The sequence below is a fragment of the Quercus lobata genome, chromosome 1, assembly GCF_001633185.2.
Source record: "Quercus lobata isolate SW786 chromosome 1, ValleyOak3.0 Primary Assembly, whole genome shotgun sequence".
In the NCBI taxonomy this organism is placed as follows: Eukaryota; Viridiplantae; Streptophyta; class Magnoliopsida; order Fagales; family Fagaceae; genus Quercus; species Quercus lobata.
In genome coordinates this window covers 45,729,095-45,752,343 of record NC_044904.1, presented here as the reverse complement: position 1 = coordinate 45,752,343, position 23,249 = coordinate 45,729,095, and the positions used below count along the sequence as shown (strand labels likewise).

At 35.0% G+C, this 23,249-nt stretch overlaps 1 pseudogene; it reads right to left on the bottom strand.

Annotated features, from left to right (window-relative positions):
• Positions 1 to 20,236: 20,236 nt before the first annotated feature.
• LOC115954752 lies at positions 20,237 to 21,169 on the bottom strand (annotated as a pseudogene).
• Between the last annotated feature and the right edge of the window lie 2,080 nt (positions 21,170 to 23,249).

Here is a 23,249-nt window from a genome sequence, read left to right as displayed (position 1 = left end):
TTGGACCTTAGGATTTTGTTGAGGCTCGCGAAGTTGACCAAACTGAGACGAGGTGCTACGTGCTATTTATCTGCAAAAATGGCCGAGGAGCAAAAGCATGGTCAAACCAATAAAATTTATCATTAAAGGAAAATAAAATGCAAGAAGGAAGAATAGCAAAACTGAAAGAGCTAAATCCCGTTTCATGGGACCTAACCCTAGGGTACCCCACCTGGCTCTCCCTTTCAAGTTGGCCAGTGAAGACCATCATCCCATTCCCTAGAGGCAATTAGGTAGTCGTCCTTTAGGCCTTTGTTGGACTTGGGAAGACACGATGTAAGCCTAACAATGGATGGCCTAGACTTGAGGTAATACCTTGAGCCGGTAAGAGAATGACACTCGTACATATGGACGACATCGTGCCAGGTGAGTCCCAAACCCATCTACTTATTGAGAGCATCGATGTTACCCAAGACTCTAAATAGGTTGGGCTCGCACTGATGAGGACACAACCTATGGTTAAGTAGGTAATCTCGGGTTACCCTACCCATAGGAAGCATCATTCCTTCTTCTATGAAAGCAATCATAGGAATGACGACCTCGCCTTCTCTCCTATCTGTGACTATCCAGTCTGGAGCACAATACCGTAGGGCTACTCCCTACGGAATGTGGTACTTAGCCCTGAAGCCCTCCATATCAGCGGGAGAGTCTACGAGGTGCTTAAATCTACCCATCTAGTTAAACTAAAGGGAAATAGACGAAGTTTTTAGGGAAAGGAAATAGAGAACGGAAGGTCGAGGAGACCGGCTGAGGAGAAAAAAACCTAAAAAAGAAGAAACTTACGAGAATGAGCATGTGTATTGCTTCTAGTACTTCTTAAAGGTTTAAATTTTTTGAAGAAAAAGACATGGAGACTTTAGAAACTTGGGAAGCCTTGAAGGTTTGAGAGTTTAGAATTTCTTGAGAGCTCGAAGATTTGTAAAATGTGGAAGAATGATTCCCCCAGGTGCTTTATATAGAAGGTGGAATTGAGTGGGAGTTATCCCGCACAAATTTCAAGGAGAAATGCTAGCAATAAGATCTACATCTCACCATAGGATACGGGGAACAGAGCGCCGTCGAGAGCATTTAATGAGACTTCGTGGGCTCTAAAGCGTCAGGATCACTTATGGGACACGTGAAACGACATTCTCATGTGTGGAAATCAAAGGAACATGTGGGATTTATTTTTCAAAACATCAAAACCCCACTTTTCTCCTCGAATAGGAAGGGAAAACTAGAGTTTTGAGGGGCTATTGTGGGGACGTAGGCCCAAATATATATTGGGCCTTGGGCATTGTCTGAAGAGGCACAATGGTCTGAAAATAGATCAATAGTGAGGAAGAAGTAAGACTTTGAACTTCACGAGCAAGCTATGATTGTAAAGACTGGGATAGGTAGGCCGGAGAGGAGTATCTCTTCAGCTAAACGAAGAAGGGGTCAGAAAGTGCGTTCTGTCGTCCAGAATGACGTTCCAAGAAGTTCTATTGATAAAGATATGCATTGTGAACGTACAGGACAAATGGGAACCAAGAAATATCTAAGAAAAAGTTGCTACCACAGCATTGAATGCTTTGCAACTAATTCTTTGGCCGCATTTATGTGCGGAAGACCCCTGAACAGTGCTGTCTTGGTTGCCCCAACTCATAGAGGGCCTGTAAGGGTATCCGATGGGACAAGCACTCAAGTAGTGGCATGGACGATCGACAAGTGGAGGGCCAAGATCATTCAAAAGGGGATAATGTAAAAGACCCCTGAGGAAAGGGGGATCAAGAGATAGAAAAAGAAACACTGTAGCAATCAAGAATTGAACCTGTAATCTAATTTGAGAATCAATATATAAGAACTAATCTCCTCGGACTGTGCCGAGGACAGTTTTCGTCAGATTAAACTAGTCAATCTTCATTTTCTTGTCATCTGAATCCACTTTGCCTGTTGTCTGATTCATTAAAGCCTAGTTTTCCAACCCATTTTCTACAAATTCATTGTATTGGGTTTTTTGGGCCTAAGTTCATTTATCCTTTGGGCTAGGAACTCAAATCTTGTCCTTACAATAAGAAAGAATTAATATATGAAGAACTATTATTTTTATATTTTATACGAATTTATGAAGTTTGAGTAATATCTGGGGCATAAGTTCAACCATTGTTCTCCCTAAAAAAAAAAAAAATCAGCAATTGTGCAAGTTAACTCTAATTGTTATATATATAAGTATATTCTTTATCTCAAGAGATAAAGCAACCTACTAAACAAAAAATTTTGGTCTGCTTTTACATATCTCATAATTTATTTAGTTAGTTTGTTGCATTTACATTATAGAATAATAACTACTACTTATGTGTGTATTGCTCATACAAAATAATCTATGCTTTTGATAGTTTTGTGTTGAAGTTGGAAAAGCTGGTGTGTATTAGTTCCCATCTTATGAAGTGGTGGACCTAGATTTGGATTGTTATCCCTTTATGCTTTTGACAATATTTGATTGATGAAAATTTTGGTTATTTAATTTTTCTATATTATTGTTTTAGCTCTTACCAAATTATCAAATAGTCATAATACAATTGTAGGATAACTTATGTCCCTTAAATTTATGATTTGATTCCCTACAATATTTTTTTGGTTAATTGATATTGGTCTTACTTTACAAGAATCTAAAAATCTTGATACTAGGATTTGTCGTAAGTTCAACTTTAAGTGGAAGTTCAGTGTAATATATGTATTCTTGCATGATCAATTTCTTGCAGTTATTGTTGTGTGCTTATATTGCATCTTTTGATATGAAATTGTTGTTTATTTTTGTGTGCCACTTTCTATTTTGGTGAGCCTCTTACATATTTTCAAAAGAATGAATGCATCATTGAAGTAAATATTATGTTCTTCCAAGCATATTAATTCCTTTATAAAAATGTTGTCCTTAGTGTAGTCATCATAATCTCTCTCTAAATGTAATTCTTATATAATTATATTTGATGATCAAAGTGTATTCTCAACTAGTATTGTGAGGTGAAGTTTGTATATATTTTTTTATGAACTTTAATATATAAATTGAATTACTTATTATCATTCATTTTTAAGCCACTATCTCTTCAAGCAAAATATATTTTTTTTATTAAATTATACCGTGCATTGCACGGGTTAGTATTATATATATATATATATATATAAAATCGAAATCTTTGGCTTTTGATTGACTTTTCCACAATTTTTCCACATCAGCATTTTTTATTTATATTTTTTAATTTGATTTAATTCTTTTGATTTTATAGTGCCAAATTGCAGAAAATTTGAGGAGGAAGAGAGAGTCCTAACAGGAGTCTCTCTTTTTTCTTTAATCCTAAAGTCTTTTTTTTTTTTTTTTTTTAATTCTAACTTGAGGTCTGAAAGTTCAAATAGTGTATAAAACACTATGAACGTTTAGACCCCCAATTTACAAATTAAAAATTCAAGCTTAATGTCAAACAATTAATATGCGGAATATGAACATAAGCTTAAAATAGAATTGATAAACAATTTAAACCAAATAAAATCACATCCACAGCAAAAATTAAATGGAAAAGATTAAGGAAAGAGAGATGCAAACACAAGGACAACACACGATGTATTATCGAAGAGGAAACCGAAGCCCTCAGCGTAAAACCTTACCACTGTCCTCCAAGCGGTAAACAATCAACTAAAGAATGTAGTTGGGATACATGAACAGCAAAAGACCCTCCAAGCCTAATCTACCCAATGTATCTAAGCCCTTCAAGCTCCTACTCCAACGAGGTTACGCCGAACTTATTTTTTCTTTAGCTTACCGAATTCCGCTACTTGACCATAACATCTACCAATATGAAATTGGTCATTTCTTAACTGCTTCCCAAACACCAAATGGTCTTCTCACAAATATGGGTATGGTGAGAAAAAGTTTTAGTAATGTACCTCTCAAGGATTTGACAATGGAGAGGAAGAGACTAGAGGAATTTGAAGTCTCTATGTGAAGATTGTAGATGAATTAATCTTATTTTTCTCTAGGGTTTCTCTCTCAAAATTCTCTCTGGAAGCTCTCTGAATATCGTGGGTATAAGGGTATATATATAATAGGGTGAGAAGGAATGTGAAAAGTCAGTTTTTCCCAAACAAGGTGGTCTGGCGACTTGACCTCGCAATTGGGCTGAGTTGCGAGTTTAAGCCGCGAGCTAATGGCCTGGTCAGCCTGGGACTTTTGTCCTGTAGTGCAACAGCTGGCATGACTCTTTAGCTCCCCTGCATGCTCCGTACGTGTGCCAACTTTGGCGGCTTGCCAGTCGCAAGTCACCCGCAAGTCCAGCCGCGAGTCTCTGCATTCTTGCACAATCTTGAGCATTTCTTTACACTTTCTCACTCACTACCTTTACATGATTCTCACCTAAATACAGGGTTACTAATTGCTAAAATACAAGAAAATTTGGCACGGAATAAAGCCAATAAGATGGTTAGTAAAATTCAATCTTACAATCTCCCCCTTTGACTATTTCGTGACAAAACCCTAAAACAAACTCTAGACTTAACATATGAGTTGGGAACAGTTGAACAAAACTCACTCACACCTAACTCTAGAATCTAATAAGCTCTTGAATCAAATGAATAAGAATGTCCTGAAACATAACAACACAGTATCATCATTGTATGCAGAAAAACTTGTAATAGCATATGAGACAAGTACAATGTGATCAAGCAAAATGGAATGAGAAATAAACCATGGCTTGACCAAACAGGCAATGTAACACCCCAAACCCATACCAAGGATTTAGATGCACAACCTGTCTTAGAAATACTCAACAATAATATAATGGAACAGAGCGTAATTAAATATCCACAAATAAACTTCAAATAATCAAAATCTTTCCTATGAAATCCATAAAACAAAAACTTTAACAATAAAGTCTCCAAATACAATCTCAAAGAGTTCCACAAATGCCAAAATTACTATCCTAAGAAAATATACTAAAACAATCCCTCAACTAACATAGCTCCAAAAGAAGTCTTCAATCTATGTCTCCAATGATCTACCACCAAAAGATATTCCACTGCTCTAATCTGAAAGGGTGGAGAAAGGGGGGTGAGCTAGAAGCCCAATAAGAGACTACATAACATGAGGATGTCTTTCAAAACAAAACATTAGTATCATTAACAAAATATAGTCTTTACAAAACATTTACCATAATATTGTAATCAGTAAATAAAATAGTAACCACTTTAATTGGCCTTAATACACTAGATAGGTAGAAACAATTTAATATAGTAATAAACAATTTTTCCACTTGTAACAGCCAATAACAATAAAACAATAGTTTGATGTGGAAAACATTAAACATTAGCCAGACAAAGACATAAGCTGCTAAACACTCGGTGGGTGATTCCCATGGGGAACAATAACACTACCCTCAAAGAGGCAACACTGGCTCCAAAGAGCAAACGATAACACTACACCACACCACAATAACAATACATCGGCCGAAGACCAACACTTAACCCTGTGTTGGCAAAGGTTGCAGACTGTCTAGCTAACTATTTGAAAACATTCTTATTTTATTACAATATTGTCAATACCAATCATATATCATATAACAAATACTTTCTCAAAAAATATAGTTTTGAGTCATTCATAACATATACAGTTTCAAGGTAATACTTAAGAAATAATAAAATTTAGGTATGTGTACAAAGCATTGATAATAGTATAAGTTTTTGGAAACTTCACTTTTGCAATTATGTATATATAAATATATTTTTACCATAAATATATATAGATACAAACGTCCTGAGAGACGTCATGTTCTGTAGTCCACTTACTTCTAGTTGTTAAACCAAGCTTCACCTCAACGGTCTGAAACAATATCAATTAGAACCTAAATAAACACAAGATGACTCAATAAGAATGGATACACTAAGGCAGCAACAAAAATATAAATTTCACTCTTAAAATTCGTATCTCACTACTTATTCTGAAACTATAGCTAATCTAGTACTCAATTGCTTTATCAAGTACTCCAAAATCAATACCTAGTAAACAATTCTAATGAGCCGAATATGTAAATCTCTATATTATTAAATTCTCCCAGTACAAGTTGGCTTCCAAATGATCACATGCTTGTAGATCATATTAACCCAAAATAATATATATCATCCATAGAAAATTCTACCCGTAGGACATAGAAACTATAGTATGTACTGAGTGTTAGAAAGTTTATCTAATATATATATATATATAATATTCAAAGATCTATCCTACCCGTAAGCCATGGCAAGAACACAATAGATTCACCAATTAATTCCTACCCGTAGGACTTAGTGACCTGAAGCATGCATTGATAAAAGTTTAGAACTTGACCACAATATAGATTACAAGATTCAAAAGTCCAGCCCCACTACCATGCGTAAGCTCTAGCAACTAGGTTATTTCCATGAGGGTTTGAGAGAGAGGTATACCTGACCACACGACCATACGGATGTAGGATTTGTTTCTTGTAACTTTGCCGTCTCTCTCTCTCTCTCTATCTTTCAGCAGGAAACCCTAACCTACTAACACGTTAAAATTATTTTCACTTGGGCTCAAATATAAAACCCACTAAAAGCTTAAATAAGCCTCCCAAGACTTCAATTCCCACTAAACTCATATTAAGGTTGTTTAGATGGGCCAGAACTCTAAAGAATTCCAATAGCACTTAAACTCCTAATCCAATTAGGTTTTAGTCTCTTATCCTTGTCCTTAACTGATAAGGAGACTAAAAGTTTAATATGAATAATCCACAAAATAACTCTCACGTTACATCTTTTATTTATTTTCTTTTTAGATATCATAAAATAAAATAATATCACCTTCACAATAAATTAAATAATTCATCAATTTCACTTTAGAAGCAATAAAATTAAATTTAAGTGAGGCGGGTGTTACAGGCAATCACTATAAATAGTGACCACAATGCTCATTCACACTTGGAATGAACATACGGACATATAAGCACATAAGCTCAATGCAAATCACTTACATGCCCAACACTCAACCAATTCATAATACATAAAGTATATGCATCTAGGAACAAAATCCTACAAGGGCACAGGAGTGAGAATACTTAAAGAATATGCATAACATTTAGCTAGAAGTATTAGACAACAAAACATAAAGGCTACATAGCATGGTACAAACCACAAAAGCCTACAAACACATGGAAACAAACCCTAAAAGCTTACAAAAGCAACATGGGCACAAACTACCATAAACATACTGAATAACAACTTTAAAATATAAACAAACCAATGTATCCTAAGTGTTTTAAAACAGATCCATGAGTTTTAAACCAAAAACAATAACCCAAGTGTTTTGACATATCAAACCCATAAACTATAATAAACATAAAGTTAATCTAAGACATAAACTGAAAAACACTATTTGTGACAAGCTCCCCCTTAAAATGGCACTCCCCCTCAAGAGCTGTCCATCAAAAGTTCTCCCCCTTTTTGATCGGAAGGGCCAAAGGGTCACTGCTGGGTGCTGAAGCTGTCAAACTTGGCTGAAAGTATGTTAAGTTGATCCTGAAGTGCTGTTATCCTGTTAGTATGCTTATTTTGGACCTCTCTGAGTCCATCAATCCTTTCCAGGATGTTCTGAAATGCATCAGAAGGTACCTCTGATGAGGTTGAAGTTCTGCTCCTCTTGCCTCGGCTTCTGGGTGCTGAAGTTTGTCTTGCAGTCACAGTCATAGTCACAGTCTCAGTCTCAATTTGGTCACCTTTTGCTTGATCACCTACCTCTTCATCACCTGGAAGACGAACTTGTATCCTGATTATGGTTAGCTTGTTGGTGGCTGAAGGTGTAGGCATGAGGCTAATATCTTGAGAGATTTCAACACCTTTTGCTCTGAAAAGCCTCATAAGAAGGCTAGGAAAGATCAGCTTGGGCCTAGAGGTGGTTTTAGTCTCATCCACAATAGTGTAAAAGATGTGAGAGTTGATGTCAATGAAGGTCTTCTCCTTAAGTTCCATGAGGAAGATAGCTCTGGCATTGTTGATTGTAGTCAACTTCCTCACAGGGTACAAATTGAACATCATGATGGTGGTTAGGCACCTCATGTTAGTTGGAAATGCTGTAGTGTTGAGGCATCTCCCTTCTCTTTGTCCACCAATGTGAGTTTGGATAGTTTCTATAGAGAGCATCCTATCCTTGTAGTTGGTGAAGTCAGAGTCCTCTAATCCTTCAAGCCTTAGCACCTTATCAATGTCATGGGCATCTATGGTGAATTCCTTTCTTCTAACCCAACAACTCAACTCATCCTCCCTTATCACCGCATTTGCATAGAATTCTCTAATTAAAGGCTCACAAACAGCAGGTAGGTCACTCAATAATTTATCCCATCCTCTGCCCTCAAAACAACTTGGAATAAAGGTGTCCTTCAAATCCCCTAAGTCAACATATCTTTCCTGAATGATGGTTCCCCTTAAGAAAGAATCCCTATATCTATCAAAGTGTTGAACCGACCTAAATAAGTTATGGTCCATTTTCAACCTTTTGTCAGCTTTCTAGTAGGAGTCTTCTTCTTTGTAGGAGAAGGGGCCATCTGTGAACAAGTAGAAAAGGCCACAATATAGAGCACAATAGATGGACACTCAGAACATTAGTAACATGTTATTGTCAAAGAAATTGCACCAAAACACTCCATCTAGACACAGTTTAAAGACAGGTGTTGAATAACTTAACAACACAACAACAAAAAAATTCTAGGTCATATTCCCAAGGACAAATTTCAACAACCAATACTCAGCTGTATTGTAGCAGTGAATACCACATTTATCCAAAAAAAATGTCTATGGGACAAATCCAAATGATTATGATATGATCAAACCAACACAGAGCAGACAGTATACTCAAGGCAAGAGCAGCATTCATGATAGCAATGAACTAGAGCAACTAAAAGTCAAGACATAATAACCCAACAAACAGAACTCAACCATATTAAACCAGAAATACTCACAAACAGAGTAAACCACAAAAACAATATCATATGACAAAGTGACCAAAAAAAATGGGTATGAGATTTACCAAACATCATAGAACAGTTAATAAACTCTAATAGTGAAAAGAAACATGAACCCATCCCATAGCCGAAACCACAGATATCACAAAACTCAGTAACGAATCACAAATCCAAGAAAACAAAGCTCAAAACATGAAATATGTAGTGTGAGAGAGAAAACCCATACCTTTTTCTTGAAGATTTGAGACTGAAATGATTCAAAATGGAAGTTTGTTTGAGAGTGATACGGTGAGTTTGAGAGTGTTCAGGTAAGGAAGGAGATGAACAGTTAGAAATTTTCGAGGGAAAACTGAAAAAGTTTAAAAACTGACCCATTTTGTGCAAAACACGCGATTTTCGCTACTGAAACAAGTCGGGTGCAAGTTGCCAGGGCCAGCTGCCAGAACACTTGAAAGAAAACTTTTGAAAAAGTTTTCTAAGTGTTTTTTGCAACTGGAAGTTCCACTCGCAAGAGAGTCGCGAACTGAGCCGCGAAAATCTCTGTGTACCTCTTGTGACTGGACCTTCCACCCGCGAACAAGTCGCCAACCTGAGCTGCGAAAAACATGAAATTCCAAATTTTTGAAAAATATTCTAAGTCTTTTTCGCGACTGAAGCATTTATCCGCCAATGAGTCACCAGTGAGTCGCAAAAAATCTCTGTGATGGACTCACGACTGGGGCATTCGACTGGTTCTACCCACGACTGAGTCGCCAAAACAGGGCAATACAATTTTTGAAATTTTTGCAAAAACAAAATATTTTCCAAAAACAACTAAAACACTCAAAAATATTTTTGTGATTGATCAACAAAGATTGAGCATGTGAAAACACATTTAGTCAAGTACAATCACACGAATGAATATGGCATTCATTGAACATAGACATGTGTGTTATGTGTGAATATCAAAAATGAGATAGTCCTTAGTCTAATGTGAAGTTTCAATGATCAATTCAATCAAGGCATACACAACTAACACTAGATAATGTGATCCATCTCAATTATAGAAATATGTATATATGACCTCCCACAAAGGCTTGAGTACAATATCTTTGAAGCTTTTCATTTGGCTCCATGTTTGACATAACATTTGATCTTTTTGAATCAACATATCTCATTGTGAGATTGATGCCTGAAATTTTTGATATTTCACATTGATGAGTTAGCTTTTGGCTTTTTGGGCATCATACAATTTTTAATTTTTGGTCGCTTTCCCTTTTTCCTAGTCAAATACTAGTATGTGCGATAGGCTTTTACAGCTCAATATCTCTTTTCATTTTGAGATTTACATTTGGTGAGCTCTTTTAGCAAAAACAATAAAATAAAAAGTGGGAAGATATATAGACATAAGTCTATGCATGTCTCAAGATCAACAAAATCATTCACTAATCATTCATGACAATGTTGAAGATCTATTTACAACAGTCACATAGATTTCAAGATTTCTTCCACAATAATATGAGTGCATAGGAAACAAGTTATGCTTGAAGATGCACAAAGCCATTTGCACAAAGGTACAAGGTAAAACATATTTTGAGACAACTCAACAATGTCGATCAATCTTTTTGGATTTTCTACTTTTTATGTGGTTTTTGGATTTTTGACACACAGGAAGGAAAAGATTGATTAGAAGCAACAATGTAAAAACAAAAAATGAAACAAGCAAACAATTTTCAATTCTCATAATCAATAATCAAACCAACAGTCACACAAGATAGGAAGTATTAATGCATGAACATGTGGTAATGCTTATGCATGAGTACCCTTCATCACCCACACGTCACGTGTATTTGGAGTGATATCCTTATAGGATTGGGTATGAGATTTAAGACTTTCAAACCTTCTAGTGAAGCTTTCCAAGCAGTTGGTGAATGCACCAATCATCTTGATCACGTCCATCATTCCGAGATCAACATTTCGATCTCTTGATGGCTCCAAAACCCAAGTCCTCTTGTCATTTCTTGGCCTTCTTAACCTTTGATCACTATCATTCCTTAATGCTCTCAGCTTATGACAATTGGGTCGGGTGTGCCCTTGAAGTCCACAGTGATGACACACATGATTTGTTCTAGGACCTCTTTGCGGTCGTGGAAGAGATTTTACTCTGGCTTCAAACCTGACCTCAGATTGATTATGGGGCTTGTTCAACACCCGCTGGTCAATTACATTCTTCTTCTTATCAACATTTGCCTTTTCAACAGTAGGGGCAACTACAACTGGCTCTTTGGCCTTCACAAACTTCACTTCTTTGGAGATGCTCACAGCTGAACTACTTTCTCCGGTGTATCATAATTCGGTTTTGTCGAAAAAAATCTTTTGAGAGGAAAGGACATCATCAAGCTTCTTTATAGGGACTTGCTCTACCTTGGCATTTGCTTGAACCACCTCAAGCTCAAGGAATTTTACCTTGGTGTAAGCTTCGGTTAGCTCGCCATTTAGAGTCTCTATCTCACACTTGGCCTCCTTATATCTCACTAGAAGACTTTTATAGTCCTTCTCAGCTTTCTTCATCTTTTTCACAACTGCCTTGGCCACCCTTGCATATTCTCCTAACTTCTCAAGTAGAGAATTATAGTTCTCTTTAAGACCAGCTATATCTTCATCTTCTTTAGTATCTGATTCTTCTACAATTCCCATGAATTCCTCATCACTATGCTCTCCAAGCTTTTCCACAAGCAAATTCAAGTCCTCCAAAGACTCAACATGAGCAACAGTCATGAATGCTGAGAAATTCCCTTCTTCATCACAGCTATCCTCCGAATCAGAGGTGGAGGAATCTGAGTCACTGAGAGTGGTGGCATACACCTTGCCCTTCGATCTCAGATAATTAGGACATTCATTTTTGAAATGACCCTATCTATTACACTCAAAACAAGTGACTCCTTGTGTGGATTGGGACTCCTTCCCTTCTCTCTTTTTGAAGTCCTTCTTCTCCTTTCCGGAACTCATGAATTTTCCTTTATCACCAAATTTCTCACTATTCTTGAACTTTAGAAATTTTCGGAAATTTTTTGCAAGGTAGGCAACATCCTTTTCTACTGCATCCTCATCCGATGAACCATGACCTTCTACCCTTTCATTTATTGTCTTAAGAGCCAGTGATTTGCTCTTTCTTTGATTTGATAATGAAATTTCATATGTTTGGAGAGAACCAATCAACTCTTGGACTTTGATTTCATCAAGGTCTTTGCTCTCCTCAATTGCAGTCACCTTTGCACGGAAGCTCTCTGGCAACGAACGAAGAATTTTTCTTACAACTCTCGAGTCCTCCATTTTCTCTCCCAAGTTAAACTTGCCAATGACCACTTCATTTAGCTTACTATAGAAAGAGTCAAAGGACTCATCCTCGCTTATCCTGAGCTCCTCAAATCGGGTAGTTAGCATCTGTAGCTTTGTGTCCTTAACTTTCTTTGTACCCTCGTAAGTGGTTTCCAAAATCTACCATGCTTCCTGGGCAACGGTGATATAAGAAATCTGATGGAATTCATCTAGGGACACACAACAAAAAATTGCGTTAAGTGCTTTACTATTAGCATTTGACGCCGCGAAGGCTGCCTTATCCCAAGTGGATTTGGCTGCCTCTGGCTTTGTTTAACCTATTTCAACCGCATCCCAAACAGCCTCTTCTATAGAGCACAAAAATGCTCTCATCCTTACCTTCCAAAAGGCATAGTTGCTACCATCAAAATATGGTGGAGCATTTAAAGATTGAGACCGGTCCATCTCAATATGGGGTCAAGGATCACAATATGGTAATGAAACCAATAAAAATGTACCCGTTCTGATACCAATTGAAAGTTCAAATAGTGTATAAAACACTATGAACGTTTAGACCCCAATTTACAAATTAACAATTCAAGCTTAATGTCAAACAATTAATGTGCGAAATATGAACATAAGCTTAAAACAGAATTGATAAACAATTTAAACCAAATAAAATCACATCTACAACAGAAATTAAATGGAAAAGATTAAGGGAAGAGAGATGCAAACACAAGGACAGCACACGATGTGTTATCGAAGAGGAAACCGAAACCCTCGGCGTAAAACCTCTCCGCCACCCTCCAAGCGGTAAAAAATCCACTAAAGAATGTAGTTGGGATACATGAACAGTAGAAGACCCTCCAAGCCTAATCTACCCAATGTACCTAAGCCCTCAAAGCTCCTACTCCAACGAGGTTACGCCGAACCTATTTCTTCTTTAGCTTACCGGATTCCACTAGTTGACCATAGCATCTACCAATATGAAATTAGTCCCTTCTTAACTGTATCCCAAACACCAAATGGCCTTCTCACAGATATGGGTATGGTGAGAAAAGGTTTTGGTAATGTACCTCTCAAGGATTTGACAATGGAGAGGAAGAGAGTAGAGGAATTTGAAAAGTCTCTATGTGAAGATTGTGGATGAATCAATCTTGTTTTTCTCTAGGGTTTCTCTCTCAAAATTCTCTCTGGAAGCTCTCTGAATATCGTGGGTATAAGGGTATATATATATAGTAGGGTGAGAAGGAATGTAAAAAATCTATTTTTCCCAAACAGGGTGGTTTGGCGACTTGACCTCTCGACTGGGCTGAGTTGCAAGTTCAAGCCGCGAGCTAACGACCTGGCCAGCCTGGGACTTTTGTCCTGTAGTGCAACAGCTGGCATGACTCTTCAGCTCCCCTGCATGCTCTGCACGTGTGCCAACTTTGGCAGCTTGCCAGTCGCGAGTCCAGCCGTAAGTCTCTACATCCTTGCACAATCTTGAGCATTTCTTCACACTTTCTCACTCACTACCCTTACATAATTCCCACCTAAATACAAGGTTACTTATTGTTAAAATACAAGCAAATTTGGCACGGAATAAAACCAACAAGATGGTTGATAAAATTCAACCTTACAAGGTCTAATTAAAAAAATAATAATAATAGTCTTAATTCTAAGGTAAGTCTCGCAAAAAGTCAAAAACTTCATTTTTATATTATATATAGATAATAATAATGATGTGGCAAGCTTTAAGAATATGAGAATGCAATTTGTAGATCTACTATCAAAATAACATATATTAGATTAGTAATAGATATTAGATTTGATTGCAGTTGAGTATTATGTAAAGTCCCCACGCTGGGATGTATTATGTGGAACCTATAATATGAAAGAAAATGAATTTTTCTAAACCATTATATTGAACAAAAAATTACTTATTTTCATTCATTTTCAAGTTATGCTTTTTTTTTTTTTTTTCCGTTTTTTAAGTAAAGTCATAGAACTTTAAGCAAAATAAATACTTTTGTTTTTTATTTAACTATCCTGTTAGCGACTAGTTTATTTGATTATTTTTTTCTATGTTTCTATTACATTCCATCTCCCATAAGTTTTCTCGTTCTTATTTTATTTTTGTTTTCAAATTGTTGTGTTTTCTTTGTTTTTTATTCTCATATTTGCCTTTTCTTTAATTGACAATTCCTAGAGATAAAATTCATGAATTTGATTTTTTTTTTTCTTTCTTTTTGTTTTTAAACATTTCGAAATGTGGGTTTCTAGGGTCTTGGATGCTAAAAAGCTTTGTATCCTTTTTTCTATTCGATTTGTAAATGTTAAAGATACATTTTTTGTGATTTGGATATTAGGGAGTGAAAATTTGTATTTTGATGTGATTTTAAGTTTTTGACTTCTGAATTAGAATATTGGTTTCATTGGGTTTTCGGTCTCAAACAATATATATTTTTTCTTTGTTTCCTTTTTTTTTTAGTTATAAATTATTTAGATATGTCTAGTTATCAATATTAGAGAGAGAAAATTTGGAATTTAAAATTTTCCCCTCTAATACTGTAGTAAATTCCTAACATCATTGATTTCACTATTTTCAATATAATTGGAATCAAATATCAATTTACTCCAAATTTGCTAGTATTTGGCTATTTTGCAAAACATATTGCCTCTCTCTCTCTCTCTCTCTCTCTCTTCTTCGAATGTGCATTTTGTATGCTTGGAGGCTTTTTATTTATTTATTTTTAATATTACTTTCCATACACTAAATTCAAGGTTTATGCATTTTCAATCATTGAAAAACCTAGACTTGTGATGAGATGTACCCAAAAAATTTAATACACTCACAAACGCATAAATCTCATGACACTCCTAGATTTTCAATGATTGGAAAATGCATAAATCTCAATGACAAATGTGTAAACCCCAACCCCCCCCCCCCCCTGATTTTGAGAAACTTGAAAGTTTTGATAAACTTTTTCTTGACATACCTAAAATAAAAAGGTTTGTTGGTAAACCCAATCCCATGACTTTTCCAAAAAATTGGTATTCAAAATCTACTCCTCTTGATATGCAATTTGAAGGTTGTTTCAAACCCAATTTTCTGTTTCTATTGACAAACTCTATGAATGGAATATTGATGGTTTACTTGAACAAGAAGTTCTTAACAAAATGAATCATATGTCTATGGTTGCTAATGCTTATGTTACCAATCATAATCTTGATCATGGTGAAATTGTTGATCTTCTCACTATTGGTTTTTCTGGAACTCTTTGTCATTGGTGGGATAAATACCTAACTGAAGATTCTAGGGAATTTATCAAAAATTATGTTAAAGAGATAATGATGGTATACCTATTTTTTATGAAAGAATTGGTCAAGGTATTCCTAATGGAGTTAATACTTTGATCTATACTATTATTAAACACTTTATTGGTACTTCCAATATTACTTCTCATATTAGTGACTATCTGAATAACTTATGATGCCCTACTATGTTTGGTTATAGATGGTATAAAGATGTTTTTGCTTCTAGGGTAATGCTTTGTGAAGACTATTTGAAACCCTATTGGAAAGAGAAGTTTATTGCTGGTCTGCCTCATCTTTTTGCTCATAAGGTAAAGGAAGAATTAACTGATAAAATTGATACAATTAATTATGATGACTTAACCTATGGTGATATTTTTAGCACTGTTAAAAAACTTGGTATTAACATGTGTAATGATCAAAAAATGCTAAAACAACAATTAAAAAACAGTAAAAAAGCTAAATATGAAATGGGTAATTGTTGTGAACAATTTGGTTTACCCCTTATTGCCCCTTACTGGAAAAAAGGGGAAAAGAAACATGATAAAATCTATAGAGATTATAAACATAAAAGATATAAAAAAAAAACAAAGATGCACTAAACCTGATGATTTCTATGCTAAAAAGAAAAATGTTAACAAAAAACATGATAAATAGAAATCTAGTAAAGGAAAATGCTTTAATTGTGGAAAAAATTATCACTATAGTAAAAAGTGCAAGCAAAAACTTGGTAAATTAAAAAACAAACCTAATATTTTGAATATTGATAATAGTGATAAAGAAGATTTGATTCGGATCCTTGAGTCATGATCTTTTGATTCATTTGATACTGATATTTTAACCTCAAGTGAATCTAAGTATCAATTAGCAAGTGAATCTTCTGATCCCCCTGATATTAAAATTCGTTGTCGAGATTCCTGTTGTAATACAATAAATGTTTTAACCAAAGGTCGTAAAACAATAAATGTTTAAACCAAAGGAGAAGAACAAGAAAACCTGATAGTAAATTTAATAAGCCAAATTGATAACCTTGTGCTAAAAGAAGAATATCTTAAGAAGTTCAAGAAAACTATGATTAAAGAAGAAAATGATAAAAGAGCAAAGCAACTTGATGAAAACTTGTAAAGGTTTAATAAAAAGAAATCCAAAGACATAACTGTTAATGATTTACAACATGAAATTACTAATATTAAGAGGGAAATTATTGAATTAAAAATAAAAAATTGATAAACATCTTGATAATGAACATTCTGATAGTGGGTATGATGATGAGTACAATAATGAAGACAATCCTAGTCAACAAGCTACTCTTTCTAATACTATTCTTATTGATACTAATAGACTCGGACTGATTAACAGGCTTATTCCTCCAAAATTGTTTTCAAAGGTAAAATTGTTGTTTGCCATGAGTGTGAATTCAATGTTATTGCCATGATTGATTCAGGAGATAATATGAGTTGCATTCAAGAAGGCATAATTCCTAGTATATACTATGAAAAATCTACCAAGAAACTGTTTTCTACTTATGGAATTCAAATGAAAATTAAATATGAATTGAATGTCTATTTAAAGATCCCTTCTATTCTTGTTAAAACCATGATTGATAAAGTAATTCTTGGAATCCCTTTCATTAATTCTTTGTATCCTTTCATTTCTGAACATGATGGTATCACTACTGACCCCTTTGGGTAGAAAGCAAAATTTAAGTTTGCTTCTAGATTTGAAATTGACACTGATGACTATTTAAATTTGATCCATGCTAAAACTAATCATTTAAATTATTTAAAACAAGAAGTCAAATATAAAAGAATTGTAGAACATCTTTTTGATAAACTATTACAATAAAAAATTGATAACTTTTATAAAAAATTAATTGATGAAGTTTGTTCTGATCTTTCCAATGCCTTTTGGCATAGGAAAAAACATATTGTTGGGTTACCACATGTTAAGGATTTTAATGAAAGGAACATTCCTACTAAGGCTCATCCTATTCAAATGAATATTAAAACTGTTGAGTTCTGCAAAAAAGAAATTCATGATTTGCTTGATGAGAAGCTAATCAAGAAAGTAAATCTCCCTATTCATGTGCTACTTTCTATGTTCAAAAAAAAAAATGTTGAAATTGAAAGAGGGACTCCTCGTTTTGTTATTAATTACAGACCTTTAAAAAGAAGTATTAGAATGGATTAGGTATCCTATCACTACAACAAAATGTATATTCAGTGATGAAAAAATTCGTCACTAAAAGTCCAGTTTTTCGTCACTAAGGACCTTTAGTGACGAAATTGGACTTTTAGTGACGAAACTCATTTCGTCACTGTAGCCCCGTCACTAAAAGTCCTGGTGATGAAAAATTTCGTCACTAAATGTTTTCCTCACTAAAAACACTATTCAGTGACGAAAATATTTCGTCACTGAAAACACTTTAGTTTACTAAATCATATTTAGTGACGAATAATTTTGTCACTAAAACTATGTTCGGGTACATATAGTGACGAAAAAATTCGTCACTAAAACTATTTTTAAGAAAATCCAGGCACATATAGTGACGAAAATTTTCGTCACTAAAACCATTTCTTACAAAATTTTGCTATATTTAGTGACGAAATTTTCATCAAACAATTTTTTGTTGCTATATTTGTGACGAAAAAACTCATCACTAAAACTTATTTTCTGTTTTTATTTTTTTCATGGCTTTGATATTAACTTGTAGCCTGTCATTACATTATTAAAACCTCACATTTGAATAACACATTTATTTCAACAACACATTTATAAAAAAAGATCCATATATTCCATAAGTAAAAAATAAAACAAGTATCCAATTCAAACTCCTTCCATACAAGTATACAATAATTCTTTGCAACACATACAATAACTCAAGCTGTTTTATAACAATACAAAAAGTATAGCATAATATAATTAGAACTAACAGAAGATGTCCTCATGCCTCTTGCTTAGCTCGTGCCTCTTGGTCCTTAGTTCGCTCCTCTTGGTACAATTGAAGCCTTCTAAAACTTCATGTACAATTGGAATCACTGCTTGGTCATAAAAATCTCTTTGTTGAGCTGAGAGACCAAAAACCTACATATTACCACAAACAAAATCTTAGCATCTACCATCAAATATGAAACTAGATTCTCAAAACTAACATTGTTTAACATTTCTGACATACACGTTCAAGTTTTTTTTTTTTTTTGGCCAACATTAAGTGGGGGAGGGAGATTCAAACTCAAGTTCTCCTGCCTCTATAGAGAACTGGACAATGTGCCAATGCTGCTAAAAGTACAAGGCTCTTGGTGACATATACAGTCAAATTATAGGACTCCCTTATACTTTCCATTTCAGTGTTCGGATGTAAAGGTGTACATGGTGGCACATCATTTAATATTCTATTCTTACTATACCAAGGAATGAATACTTATTTTAGAGGACAAGACACCATGCACACCATTAAATGGACATTTTCCATTTCAAAGACAAATGAAGAGAACCCTTTTCCTGGAAAAAGAATTACTTAACAAGAACACGCCTCTTTACCTACTCATTTTACCATTTTCTATCCAAGTTTTATGTATATAGCCCTTACATTAGATCACCTTGAAATAATGTGAAACCAAAGAATCCCCCAAAAACAACTAATTAATCTTTGAACCTTAATTCCTGAAAGCAACAACCAAACAATTATAAGTAAATATTGAACCACACTTTGAAACAAACACCCAAATGCCAAAACATCAAAGTCTAAGTAAAACCCAATACCCCATTTGTGAAAATCTACTCATCACACTTTAACCCTCCTCAAAAAGTTCATACAATTTTCACCAATCTCAAAAATCCACTTCCCATATCATATATATACAAACTAATTGAAATGAATGGAAGTAGTACCTAATCTACTCATCACACTTTAACCCTCCTTAAAAGGTTCTTACAATTTTCACCAATCCCAAAAATCCAACACAACCCACCTTATAACACCATGCAAGCCACCCGCTTGCTCCAACACAATAACCCACCACAAAACAAATCACAAACATCACAAATATAGAGCGTTTACAAGTATTGAAATCAATTAAAGTAATATTCATCACATCTATTCAACAAGGTCCATTCACATTTGCAAGAAATTAAAAACACTCACAATATAAATTTAAACCACCTTATAACATCATGCAAGCCACCCGCTTGCTCCAACATAACATACCACCACAAATCCAATTTCCAACATCACAAGTATAGAGTTTTATAAGTTTTTAACTAGAATTTACTTACTTTACTCAAGCTAAGTTTACAACTTTCAGAAAAAATCCAAAGTTACTGCAAACAATGTGTATTAAGTCTGCAAAAGAAAAGTTAAATTTATAAGTACAAAAGTTAAAGAAAAGTTAAACAAGCAGATAAGACAATAATTAGAACCGCCAATGAAGAAAGATATTTACAGGGGAATGAAAAGCTTGTAAACAACCAAATGTCAGCACAAATATCTAATTCTTCAAAATCACTACCCCACATGAAAACTAGCAAACAAAAGCCACAATCCAGGAACAACACTACTTGTACTATAATGGAAAAATTAGATTCAAAAATCAACTATTCAGCTGAACAACTCTTTAGAGAAACAACACCAACTATTCACCTAATTGTGAAGATTCACCCAATTCAACACCAAAGTCACCCTTTTTCCTGAAAGAGCAGCCCTCGGTGAGGCGAGCACGTCCACCAGTTGGCTAGCATAACACAGTCTGGCAGTTACCGCAAACCACCACAGTTTGGGAGTGGCTAAAAACAGTTGTGCTGCAATCCAACAAAACCAACATTGCACAATTTAACATACAAATCCACACCAAAATAACAAATTCCTAAGTTCATGGCAATCTTTTAGGATTCCCAGGACTCCTAAAAGCTAATTCACATGTTGGAAAAGCCGTTCCTAAAAGATTCATAAGAATAAACCAAACATGGGTACGTCACATTTCTGGGAATCTTAACAGATTCCTAATCAAACCAATACAGGGAATCCAGGCATAACATTAATGTAAACAAACTATTAATCAAAAATAGGAAAAATAACAAAACTACTTACATGTTGAAACAGCCTTGGCATTTCACATCCTAAAACAAAAGCAAAAAAAACAAAAGAAAAAGAGAGACAGAATCAGAGCCTAAAGTAACTAGTTCAATAATACTACCACACATAAATAAAAAAAACTATAAGAGTCGGAATTAGTACCATGAAAAATGAGTAGGGAGAGTGAACAAGACGCTTAAGCTTGTGCTTCCTTTTCTTGAGGTCTGCCGGAGGGTTCAGCAAATCAATATCGTTCTGAAGAACCTGATCTCCCACAAAATTTTCATGTTTTTAATAACAAAAGCAAAAACCCATTTCACTAAAACGAGAATCCAAGCTATTCCTATCATCTAGAACATAATAAAAACAATATCAAAGTAAACAGAGAAAAAAGTTTTTGGATCTGAAAATTATAGAAAGCAAGAAATAAAAACAAATGAAAGTGTTGAAGATGATGAAGAAGACGGGTTGAAGTGACTGACCATTTTGGAAGAAGCTTTAAGGAGAGAACTTGAGACGAAGGGTCGCCGAAGCGTCGCCAGATGGTACGAACTGAAGCATCGCCGGTGGTGCGAACTAAAGCGTCGCCATCAGTGCCAACGGTGACGCTTATTGAAGCGTCACCATCGATGCCAAAGGCGATGCTTAAGCGTCGCGATTGGAGCCAACGGCGACGCTTAATCGTCGCGATCGGCGCCAACGGCGACGCTTAAGCGTCACAATCGGTGCTCGATGCCGGTCGCGACGCTTGAGCGTCGTCGTTGGTGATCGACGCCGATCGCGACGCTAAAGCGTTGGCGATCGATGCAAGCGTCGCGATCGACGATCGACGGTCGCCAACGGCGACGCTTAAGTGTTGCGATCGGTGTCGATTGCCAACGGCGACATTTAATCGAATGCAAAGGGTCGCCGTTGAGCTTAATCGGTGACGGTTGGCTCTTAACGGAGCTTCATCGGCGACGGTAGGAGCTCAACAGCAATGGTGGGAGCTCTTTGTTTTTTTTTTTTTTGATCGAAATATGGCTCTGTTGAAAAAAAAAACTCTAAAAACTCTAGTTAGAAATGTTTGTGGCTCTGTTGAAAAAAAAAAACTCTAAAAAATTTTGGTGTATGGGCTGGGTATTGAAATTGGGCTTTGAAGTCTTTAGTGACGAATTCCAGTTTCGTCACTAAAGACTGGGCTTTGTTAAGATTTTTAGTGACGAAATTCATATTTCGTCACTAAATTATACTTTTAGTGACGAATTATGATTTCGTCACTAAAAACATATAAGTGCACAACTATTATTATTTTTAGTGACAAATATTTTTTGTCACTAATTCTTTGTTATAGTGACGAAAGGATTTTTGTCACTAATACTATCCATAGTAATACCTACAGTGACGAAATATTTCGTCACTAAAAATTTCAACTTTTAGTGACGAAATATTTCGTCACTATAGATTAAGTAAATTCGCACCAAAATTTTGCCTCTACTAGCGCCCATTTTTCAGATCACAATAGTGACGAAATTTATTTTTCGTCACTAAATGTTATAATTTTTTTCATTATTAGTGACGAAATTCATATTTCGTCACTAAAGCTGTATTTTTAGTGACGAAAAATATTTCCTCACTAATTTTCGTCACTAAAAATACATTTTGTTGTAGTGTATCCCTAATAAGAATGACCTAATACATAGGTTAAGTGATGCTGTCGTATTTTCTAAATTCGACATGAAATCTGGGTTTTGGCAAGTCCAAATTAGTGAAACTGATAAGTATAAAATTGCTTTCACCACTCCCTTTGGATATTATGAGTAGCATGTTATGCCTTTTGGCCTTAAGAATGCCCCTAGTGAATGTTTCACCACTCCCTTTGGATATCTTTAATTTCTTTAGCCATTTCACTGTTGTTTACATTGATGATGTCCTTGTTTACTCCAAACATAATGTTCTTGATGTCATCAAACATAGTGGTCTTGTTGTCTCTGTTAAGAAAATCAAACTATTTCAAACAAAGATTCGTTTCCTTGGCTATGATATTTCTAAGAGACATTCGTCCCATCGATAGAGCTATCTAATTTGCTGACAAATTCACTGATGTCATTATTGACAAAACACAATTGCAAAGATTCCTTGGGTCTTTGAACCACATTGCTAAGTTTTATAAGGATTTGAGGAAATAATGTAAACCACTCTTTGATCGGTTGCAGAACTATTCTCCTCCTTGGTCTAATATCCACACGTCTCTTGTTAAACAAATCAAGTCTCATGTTAAAACTTTACCTTGTCTTGGTATTCCTACTATTAGCGCCTTTAAAATTGTTGAAACTGATGCATCTGACATTAGTTAGAGAGGTATTCTGAAACAACTTGTTTCCCCATACTCATCCGAATAAAATGTTCACTTCCATTCTGGAGTCTAGAATTCTGCACAAATTAATTACAGTACTATTAAAAAGGAAATTTTACCTATGGTACTATGCATTTCTAAATTTCAATGTGATTTACTAACCCAAAAGTATTTACTACATATTTATTGTAAAAGTACTAAGTATGTTATAGAAAAAGATGTTGAAAACATTGCTTCA